We start from the raw sequence: 11,713 nt of genomic DNA, 5'->3' as shown, positions 1-11,713 counted from the left end.
AGACATGCCAAATTTTATATGTGTGAGTTTGCTGTCTTATGAAAAGTGCCTGGTCCAAAGCCTGAATAAAGGAAGTGGGTTGTGTCAGGTTGACAGCATTAATTTTTTTTTTCTCAACTCTTTCAGTCATGGATGATGAATTGTATTTTCACGCTCATTTTAATCAACCCCATATAATTACCACCTATATGATGGTGATGATGATAATGAGGTAGAGATGTCAATTTATAAAGAGCACTAGCTGTACCAACTAAACAATGAATTTAATTTTGGTTGATATTGGTGCTTACTTGCATTATTAGAAGAAACGCAGAAAGGTTGTGCGAGCAGATGATTGTTTGGATCATCAATAATTGTGACCCCTGGTAGGGCCACCACAAAGGAGCATGTTGCAGTGTTGCAAAGATGGTGCTCTGAAAAGAGTCGTGAGGAGGTGTGGACCGAGTGCCCCTCATCTGCCATGTCTTCTATGCTCAGAGGATTTCCACCAATTTTAATAGGGCCCATCTCCAGGGTTCTTCTATATCAAAAAATATAAGGATGGTTCCTTTCTTGGGTAATTCAATGTTGATATCAGACGAGGCTTTTCAACAGTGGAAGAAAACATGATAAAAGCTGGTGTAGAAATTCTCTCAAGTCGAACTCGATACAGATACACATCAATGCGGTTGTGAAAGGAAGAGCACGTCTTGGCCCAACCTTACAACAACGAGGGCACCCTCTTTTGTAAGTGTATTATTTCCATGGAAATTAAAGCAGTTTGAACTTTTGAAGCAGTCGACCTGATTTTTCAAAGAAATTAAACAACAGTTAATTTGCTTACAAAGAAGAATAAATAAAAGTATAAAACACAAACACAAGTAGGAAAGAGAGAAGAAAAACCAAGGCAAAAGTAGTCAACCTATTGTCGGCGCTCAAGATTAATTGGGTGCATGGTAGTTTGTGATTCACAGTAGAGCAATACGAGTACCATCATTTCAGTCCTCCAATTTCTAAAACCCACCCAAACAGGCCAAAATAAGCCTGAAAATCCAAGATAAACCGGCCATGATTATTTGAACCCGTCCCTACCATCTAAATTGTCCCAGGCAAGCCAAGCATCGGGATTAGAATCCTAGGGGAGTTGTTTGGCTTAGAATACCAGGCTAGAGTCCAATTAAGGTGAAAAAATGATAAACCCTTTTGTTCATGAAGATCCATTCTACATTCTTCACACTTGAAACTCCAACTTTTGATTTTTGAATCCCCCTAACTTTGCACTTAACAGAGTCCCATGAATTCATGACATTGGAAGTATAAATGCAGTATAGATTAATGGCAAAAAGCATCACTGAATTGAGTCATGATCAATGGCAACCAAAGCGAGGCCTATAATAATAAGCTACTAGGGGGGATCGTGAGATGTAAGGAAAACCTTAAAGATTTAATAATTTTATTTATTATTAATTAATATTAAATTAATATTCAAAATTTGTTGTTAATTAATTAAAAGTATTCAAAGTTATTATTAATATTTAAAATTTTAATAAATGTACTTTTTATTTAATGTTGATTTATAGAAAATAATTATTATTAATATAATATGAATAAATATTTTTTAATAAATTTAGTTTTATTAATAATTTTAATAATTGTTATTATTTTTATTATTTCTAAATGAAATTTTGATTAACTTTAAATAAATAAAAATAATTACAAAAGCTAATATTTTTATCAATTTCACTAATAATTAACAATTATATAGGAATGACAACGGGGTGGGTTCAAGGTGGGACACCCCATTCCTGTCCCTATTCTGTAGTCAAGACACTCTACCTCATTCCTGCCCCATCCCCAGTGTCAGGCGGGTTTAGGACAAGGCAACCACTCCGCAATGTCATGCGAGTTCAGGGGCAAGGCACCCCATTCCTCATCAATGATGAGGAATCCTCGAATCTTCCCATCCCGTCCCCAATATTGGGTGGGTTCCAATAGAGGTGTAAATCGACTTGTATTGGACCAGCACGGTAGAACCCACATATGCCTTGCACTGTGCCGTGGTGGCCTACAAGGCGTCTCAGGTCGTGCCTCCCTCCCCTAGGATAATTTGGGGGGTCGGTTCATGGCTATGCTGTGCCATAGTGTTACGGTTCAAAGCAGGCTTAGCCTTGCCTACGCTTGGCAGGCTTACGTTAGGGACATGCCCGTCATTTTCGCCTGTAAGACTTTTGGGAGAACTGATGTCATCTTCAAACAGACCACCGAAAGCTTAACGTACTCTTTGAGGAGGGGTGGTCGACCTCCTTGGGTGCCTAACCTTGGCACTCCTAGACCATCATCCCCTTGCGGGGCGGCCCTGGTTAACGGCTAGCATGGCTACCAGGGTTCCTCATGGGCGCATACTAGCTCATGGGGACAGTGTTGGACCGGCACTGCGCTGCCGACACTCAAGGGAGGCTTGGCACGCGGGCCTGGCTCAAGCATGTCCCTACACCTCGCCAGCCCCTTGCCCAAGCTGATTGAGCTATCCCGTTGCCCCTAGCGCACGGGTGGGTTCCGGCCCAAGCGGTTGCCTATCATCATGGCACACAGGTGCCTGTCATCATCGGCATACAGGAGACCCTACACATCGGTGCCAAGTCACCTCATCGTCGCATGGTCGCCTTCCATGATGGTTGTCCCCCTTTAGCACGTAAGCGGCACCTCCCATGGACCGGTCTGAGCCAGAAGAGTGCCCCGGCCATTGGACTTGAGGTCATGATCCAGTGCTACTGACTTTGGTGGAGCCATCCCATCGAGCAACTCCTAGCCTCTAAGCGCACAAAGGCTTGTCCTGGCCTGCCTTGGCCAGGACGCCGCACGGGTTTCTTCCGCTGTAGAATTACCCCCGTGACAGTTGGTATCAGAGCCAGTTGGCTAGTTGCAGCCGCAGTTGGTTTTCAGCAGATTAGCCCAGAGCCAGTTGAAGCGGTCATTTCGACAAGCAGCATTTTGTGGGGTGCGGTCCCTAGTCACCTCCACCCAGGATCGAGCATAATTCAGATCAGGCCTGGCAAGAGGCCATTTCATAGTTTGTGGCCCCATTCCAATGACACTAAAACATCTTCCCTTGTGGTTGCAGACGCTTTGGTTGTTGTCCTCATGCGGTGGCAGACGCGTGAGCCTTGATAGGAATGTGGGTACATTGCCCGAGCAGATTGTTTATCAAGCCTATCAAGAGGCCATTCAATGTTCGCGTTCCCATTCCGATGACCCTAAAACAGCTTCCCTTGCGGGTGCAGACGCAGTGGTTGTTGTCCTCATGCGGGGGCAGACGCGTGGGCCTTGTTAGGAATGTGGTTACGCTAGCCGTTGGAGCATGGCGGCCCTACACCGGCAAAGTATCAGGTGGACATGCTCAGTTTTCAGGTTGAACACTTGCAGCAGCAGAAGCTCATCACAAGGCGAGTGCATGTTCGGCAACTCATGGGTAAAAGTTGCCACACTCGCGTTCGAAGCGGTCAAGTCTCCTTGAGGCAGCAGTAGTGGGGCCCCCTCGGAGTGAAGATGTAGCCCGAGTCGGCGAGGCGAAGCGTAGTTTCGAGGGCCCAGGAGAGCATAAGCCATGGCTAGGTTTAAGTAACCCGCACAGGGCGAGGTGAAGTCTGCAGGCCAGCATGGTGAAAGGGTACCCAGGTCATCGCCAACATGAGGAGTAGACCTATCAACGTGTTCGGTAGCATCACTGAAAAGCTACCAAGAAGACGGTTGAGCCTTGAGGTAAGATGATACATGGGGCGGACCTCCGCGAAGCACCACACACATTTCTTCGAGGGCCCTTCTTTCACAATTCAACGGCATAGCCATTGCGCGGTTTGAGTAACCTCGACACTGGGGTGAAGTCCAGGCAGGCCGGCATGGTGAAATGGTTCCGTCCCCATAAATGGACACCAATATAGGCAAGACCCAGGCTAGCCAGACGAGCCCTGGAACTGGCAAGGAAGTGGATGGCGCGGGACACAGACGCCCATTCACGAGGAAGACCCATTGTCGAGGACGACAATGGATTGAGTGGGGGAGCCTGTTACGGTTCAAAGCAGGCTTAGCCTTGCCTACGCTTGGCAGGCTTACGTTAGGGACATGCCCGTCATTTTCGCCTGTAAGACTTTTGGGAGAACTGATGTCATCTTCAGGCATACCACCGAAAGCTTAACGTACTCTTTGAGGAGGGGTGGTCGACCTCCTTGGATGCCTAACCTTGGCACTCCTAGACCATCATCCCCTTGCGAGGCGGCCCTGGTTAACGGCTAGCATGGCTACCAGGGTTCTTCATGGGCGCATACTAGCTCATGGGGAAAGTGTTGGACCGGCACTGCGCTGCCGACACTCAAGGGAGGCTTGGCACGCGGGCCTGGCTCAAGCATGTCCCTACACCTCGCCAGCCCCTTGCCCAAGCTGATTGAGCTATCCCGTTGCCCCTAGCGCACGGGTGGGTTCCGGCCCAAGCGGTTGCCTATCATCATGGCACACAGGTGCCTGTCATCATCGGCATACAGGAGACCCTACACATCGGTGCCAAGTCACCTCATCGGCGCATGGTCGCCTTCCATGATGGTTGTCCCCCTTTAGCACATAAGCGGCGCCTCCCATGGACCGGTCTGAGCCAGAAGAGTGCCCCGGCCATTGGACTTGAGGTCATGATCCAGTGCTACTGACTTTGGTGGAGCCATCCCATCGGGCAACTCCTAGCCTCTAAGCGCACAAAGGCTTGTCCTGGCCTGCCGCACGGGTTTCTTCCGCTGTAGAATTACCCCCATGACAATAGGCCAGGCTGGTCCATGGCCTTAAATTAGGCCAAGCCGCGGACCAAACCAAACTATGAGAGGTCTATTTAAAAAAAATGAAAAAAATATTTAAATTTTTATTTTATATTATTTTTAATATATACAATTAGACCTATTCATAGATAAGATAGCCCAATGATCCGACCCATGAATTCATGACATTGGATTTTGGAAGTATAAATGCACTATAGATTAAAGGGAAAAAGCATCACTGAATTGAGTCATCATCAATGGCAACCAAAGCGAGGCCTATAATAAGCTATAGTATAAATATAATCCTTTAAGACCAATATAATAATGTTGGGTGACAGAGAGGAATGTAGCACCAATAAGGCGGTAACCAGTGAGACTTTCCTCACATCTGGCGCCTCACATACCCATCCTATCATGCATTGAAAACATCTCTGTACTTGTTAATTATTATTCAGGGGAGATGTTCTCAATGCTTGGTGAATGTGCCTGTGAGACGCCATTTGTGAGAAACAGATCCCGTCTCGTAACCAGTTTGGTTAGCATCCTCTGGGACTGGGGTCCCACATGTCGTACTACCCACCCCTCCCCACTCCCCAATCCCCACTTGGGGCTGCTCTGCTTCTCAGTGTGTCAAAGCACATAATATACAAGCCGTGGGATCTCCAAGTGAAAGAGACTCAAAAGTGGAACACGACCACTCATTTGAAGCCTTGACATTCCTTTTGTACCAAAAAGGCTGATTTCATGGCGGATTGGTGTAAGGCGGGCGTGCCCTGAACAAAAGCTAAGTGGGTAAGAGGGTTTGACCGTGCCCAGATCTTATCCCCTGCGGCCTGCCCTGGTTGTGAAGTTTGAACTCCCAACAACGTCTTGTCATACTCAGCCCCATCTTTCAAACTCTGCTTTTCTTTTGGTTTTATTCCCTCTGAAAGTCTGAACAGTAAATGCTAAAAAGCTCACCTCACAGGAGGGAAACCACCCAATAAACCAAATCAGGGAGGTGTTGGGTTGCCCTCCTCCCTCCTCCCTTCCCTCCTGCCTCCACGTGATTCGCACTGTTTCTGTGAACAAAAATTCACCCCAGTTAAGAGGCCTGTTCAAACTCTGACCTTAGCCCATATTGTGTACGAGCGGAACAAGTCCAATTCAGGGGTTTTGCATTTTGCCTGCCGCACTAGTCACTACTTTCTGTTTTGACAAGCGGATGGCTGCCAGAGCCAGGACCTTCACTGCAGACCAGGCACCTCCCCTGTGTACAGGGAACAACAATGTAATAAGGACTTGTTTGGTTTGCAGGAATAAGGGTCTAGAACCGGAATGGGAATAGGCCATTTCATTCCCTATTTCTGGTGGAATGGTCGTTTTCTCATCCCTCCCCCTCCCTTACAAATAAAACCCCATTCCGTCTAATTTTAATCTCCATTCTAATTCCTATTTAACCCAAAACAAACTATAGGAATAGCCCATTTCGATTCTGATTTCACTACAAATTAAACGGATCCTAAATTTGGATGGAGGAAAATAAAAAAGGATTTCTTTTTCCACCCATTAATGGTCAAAGGTTATGATGATTTATTTCCTCGGTTACTCGTTTGCTGTATATTTTGCTGTTTGGGCTCAGTTTAGAAGGAATACAAATATATACTGTATAAATATATACAAAATGACACAAAATACAAGGTCTTAAGCTCTACATATATGTATTTATACTCTCAAATGGAGCCTTGGGTACAAACTGTCAACCTCGAGATCCATTGAATGTATTGCATTTCATACCTTGGACTATTAGTCAATGTACATACACCATTGCTCTAAAATGTTGTTGTATTGTTTTATAAGTATTACAATCTTGATTAGTTGATTATAGAAACTTTGTATTGTATTGATTTCTACTTGGAGGAATGACTACAGTGTTTTCACAAGGCTCTGTTTGTTCGCAATGCAAATTTCAGTTGAGCTGGTGCAAATGGGCTAATGGAATGCAAATTATGGTTTTCGCTTTGTTTTATTTGTTTCTGAGGAGTTGTATTGGAAGTAAAAAATATGGGATACCCATTTGTATAAGAGAGAACTAAACTATAGAAGCATGAGGAAGTCAGGAAGGTTGTTCATTTGGGAGGAGTAAAGGGGAAAGTGAAATGATGTGATCTCCATCTTGAAAAGTGCTATAAATTTTGCATCACCCTTTGAGATGTAAAATTTGTATTGCCAATGAATGTAAATTAGAAAAAAAAAAAAAAAAAGAGCAAATTTAGCATTTCTTTTAGATTTGCACTTCTTAATAATGGTGATCATTTTAAACCAGTTAAATCCTATCATGCTTGTCCTTCAATGGCTTGAAACTGAGGCAGTAAGGAAATTGTAAAAACTGTGTTTTAATTTATTGGCCAATCAGAATCAAGGGGAAAATGATCTGAATATCACGATAAAGCTTTAGCTCTCTCCATGTGATGCTTTAGTCATAAAGCCTTCAGCGATGTTACCGTTTCATGGAGTTCATATGAAACTCACGTGTCATGCAGGGAAAGCCCTGTGGAGAGCACAGGCTGTGGAATGTGTTTCAGACTACTGCTAATAGGGGCAAACGTTGGCTGTTGGCTGTATAGGAGAAACAGCCTGGGCTATTTTGGAGCTTTCCTTGCAATGACAAGTTACCCCATTTAGTTCCTTGGTTGTCTTTTTGGCTAACAGAATATTGATGACAAGTACTCTTTTACCCCACACTCATGGTAATGTGTGATGGAGAGGAAACTCCAAAAGAGTCCGAGAAACAGAGTATCTTGAGTCTAGAGATGATAGGTTTAATTGTCTAAAGAAAAAGGTCTTGATTCTCCAAGGGTTAATTGAACATGTGGAAGGTAATGTAGATTCAAATCGCATAATAAATCTTCTCAGTTCACTTATTTTCTTTCATTTTTTGGGTAAAAAAGAATATAATACTCGAAAATTATTTCAAAAGGAAAATTATTGAAAGGCTCGGGAAAAATTTTGTGAGATGGTACACCCTTATCTGTAACCATGATGGATCTTTGATGAAGCTATATATGAAAGTAAAATAATGAACTATTTTATTAAAACGCCATGATTGGATAAGGAAGCATCTGTAGAAATAGGGATGCAAGTTGAGTTGGGAATTTTGCGAATTTTCAATTAATTCAAACTGAGCCGCCCAATGTAGTTGAAATCCTTCAAATCAAATCAGACAGTCCGACTTGTAGGGAGCATTTGGATTAACACACTGATAGACTTCATAGAAATTTCCTTCATTAATACTCTCGTTAACAAACAAGCCTACGCATCATTTGTTACTTTCTCTTGATGTATGAGTGAAAGAAAGGCACATACCAACACATATTTTCTTTATTTTCCCAAGGACATAAGTTAGATGGCAAAGGCGGAGGGAGTACATGTTTCTTATCTTAGAAATTAAAGCTCAGTTTGGAGAGAGTACAAATACAAATACATAGGCTGCCAAACGTTGCATTTTTATTATTTTGTATATATTTATATTGTACATATTTGTGTTTATACTCTTTTTAGGCTCGGTTAGAAAAGAATGTAAATACAAATATGTACAATATAAATACATGCAAAATAGTACAAAATACAAGGTTTTGCTTTGCACTCTATATATTTGTATTTATATTCCTTTTAAACTGAGCCTTAGGCTGTATTTGATTGCAGTGTAAATTTATTTTCACCAGTACAAATGTAAAAAAAAAAAAAAAAAAGCAATTTTTTGTTTAATTTTATTTTAGATTTTACTTTATTCTGCATCATGTATTAATTCACTCAAATCACTTGCACTGCCATGGTTTTACATCAGTGCAACTTTATTTGCAATGCAACCAAACAAAGCCTAAATAAATGACAAAGGCATGTTTGATGGTGTCAATACTCAATAGTAAAAGGGCACTGTAGCATTGTGGATATTGCACATTTGGGTTGCTAGTGTTTCATGCTATGCCCATTGTACATGTAAATTTTGCAAATTCAAGTGCTACATTTACAGCCTACTGTGTACTTTTGTGGCGCTATTACTATGAAGTGTCTTTTGCGCTGCACGTCTCATTTTATTCTAATTATATCCTATAAAAAGTAGTGATGGAGCGCGATCCGGTGTTGCTGGTCTTAGCTGTCCGCTGCCTTGCTTTCGAACGGGGTAGCAGGGATCCTGAAACGGGAGGATGGGAAAGCTCCGGGGGGAACCCGGTGTAGAGGCTCCGAAGCTCAAGTTAGAATCTTTCAAAAGCAAGGTAATACCAGATAGCGCAAAGTTTGCATACCTCCGTTGTTGGGGGGCAGGGGGCTCTTATAGTCACTTTGCGTACTCGTCTCGAGGCCCTTGTCTAACTGGAGATGGCGGCGTCAGTGGCGGTGGCAGGTGGCCGTTTAGAGTGCTGCTGCCAAAACGTCAGATCCCAAGTCAGTCAGGCGTGGCGCCCTCGGGCACGGGCTTCCCTGGTGCCAGGCATGGTACGACTTGTTTGGCTTTGGTGCCTAGAAGATGATGCAAAGTGCTGAGCGAGGCGGTCTTGAGCTCGGAGGTATCCCGAACTGTAACAAGGTGGGTCAGTTCGGCGAAATGTGTCTCGAGCTGTTACAAGGTGGCAGTTCGGCGAAGTCTACCCCGAGCTGTTACAAGGTGGGTCAGTTCGGCGAAATGTATCCCGAGCTGTTACAAGGCGACAATTCGGTGAAGTCTACCCCGAGCTGTTACAAGGTGGTCAGTTCGGCGAAGTCTATCCCGAGCTGTTACAAGGCGGCAATTCGGCGAAGTCTACCTCGAGCTGTTACAAGGTGGTCAGTTCGGCGAAGTCTATCCCGAGCTGTTACAAGGTGGGTTAGTTCGGCGAAGTGTGTCCCCTTGTTCCCGCCTAGGCTTGACCCCTTTTGCCGAGCTGTCGTTTCTGCCACGTGTCTCATAATAAAGAGGTCGGGCCAAATCTTCCTTCATCAATTGCCCCCCACTCCTTGCGCCGAGGGCCTTGCCATGGTGCGGGGAGTTTTCACGAGGTGGTTGTAGATTTGTCCCGTCCTTCAAACCTTCACTGTATGAGACGCTTTTGCTAGGGTTTTTCGGTTTTCGAGAAGGCTGGAAACGTGCCTTACTCAAGAACGCTGGTGGTTGTGACCGTGCTTTTTAAATTTCAAACCAACTCGCATCGCTGGGACGTGACAGCGGGTCATTTCAAAAAGGCACACCACTGCTGTACGTACGCCGTCGACTGTCAGGGAGACGTGTGGCGCGTCAGATTCGAAAAGACGCGTGTCGAAGCGACGTCGGTTTCAAAAAGACGTGCTGACATTTCGCTTTTTTCGGAAAGACGTGCGCCAATCACGTCTCGACTTTAAGGGTTGCGCGGTTGGTAAGAACGTGAGCCATCGGATCGTCTTCAGTCTGCACGGTCGATTCTTGGTACTGTAGCTATAAATAGTGGGGGACCCCGGTTGGTTTGTCACTTCTGCGGTTGTCTATCGAGTTCGCGTCCAACCTTCCAACTCGCGTCTGAGTCTCTTCCAACTCGCGTAAGGCTGGTTATACAGTCTTCACGGTTCTTTAGCTTGTTCTTCAAACTTTCCGGTGAGTACTTTCTTGAATCTATCTTTTCCCCAATGTCTAGCTTTGATAGCTTAGACGATTCTTCGAGTAGGGCCGATGTAGGTTCCACCAACCGAGCCGTGTCCCCAGACTGCCTCAGTGATCCTGAGGTGGAGCTTGAAGACTATGAACTAGTGGGCCGAGTTGCTTCGGGCAGTTTGGCGTCTACCTCCCGCCGAGGTCGGATGCTAGACAGGTTTGGTCCTTCGACCATGACGCCTGAGGGGCTTCAATCCATACTTCTGTCCTACAATCTTCCTGGGGGGTACACATATTTCATTCCTTCGGGTAGCTTTCCTTGGGAACACGATCCCAACGAGATCGTGATTTTTCGAGAGCAGCTCGCCGCAGGGTTGCGACTGCCTTTCCATCCCCTTCTCGTCGAAGTCATAAACCACTTCGGTGTCACCATTGGCCAGCTTCATCCGAACTCTATTCGGAACCTAGTGGGGATGATATCCCTTTTTTGCGAGCAGAACTTCCCCTTGGACTTAGAGATATTCTCCTCTATCTTGATGCTCAAGAGACAGGCGGGTCCTCTTCCTGGGGGGAGACGGGCGTATTACCTTACTCCTCGCCAGGGTTTTAAACTTCTGCACAATCTCCCTAACAAGGTCCCGGCGTGGAAGCGGAACTACTTCGGCATGCGAAGTGCACAAGGATGGCCCTTTCAGACCGGGTGGGGTGAGGCCGCTCCCGACTCGGGCGTAACTCTTGATAAAGAGACGGTGAAGGGTCTCCGGTAGTGGGCACGGCAAGGCTTAAAGTGCCACCACTACTTAACGGAGGCTAAGCTTTTTGCAGCCGGCCTGAGTTCGGGTAGGTTCCTGGCTATGCGGCTTCTTGCTTGCTCTGTTCCTTCATTTTTTCTGATGTCGAACTCGTTCTGCAGGTGTGATGGATGCGGAGAGAACTCGCGGCGGGCGTTTGTTCCAAGGCATGAAGAGGAGGAAGCGGGTCGCCAAGCGAACTCGTAACGAGCTGCCCCTGGATGAGGAGCCCCAAGCCCCAGACCATACGACAGAGGATCTGCCCAGGGAGCCCGAAGTGACTCCACCGGTGCACGAGACTGCCGGGGCGCCTTTCGCTGAAACCACTCATACAGGCGCTCCTACGTACTCAAGTGCTCCTCACTCTGGGTCTGCTCATACGCGGGCTGGGCCCTCAGGCTCGGGAGCTCAAGGGGAGTTTAGGAGCGTGTTGATGTCGAACTACGCTCTTCAAAAGAGTAGGGATGCTACTTTCCCCGAGGAGGTCGCGGCGTGGACCGATCTTCCCTTGAATCAGGTCGCTTGCTACGCCGTAACACATGCCATGGTGGTAAGTGAGATTGCCT

This window comes from Nelumbo lutea, chromosome 8 (assembly GCF_056320005.1).
Source record: "Nelumbo lutea isolate HS-2025 chromosome 8, American lotus-T2T, whole genome shotgun sequence".
NCBI lineage: Eukaryota > Viridiplantae > Streptophyta > Magnoliopsida > Proteales > Nelumbonaceae > Nelumbo > Nelumbo lutea.
Note: the sequence above shows the minus strand (reverse complement) of the source record.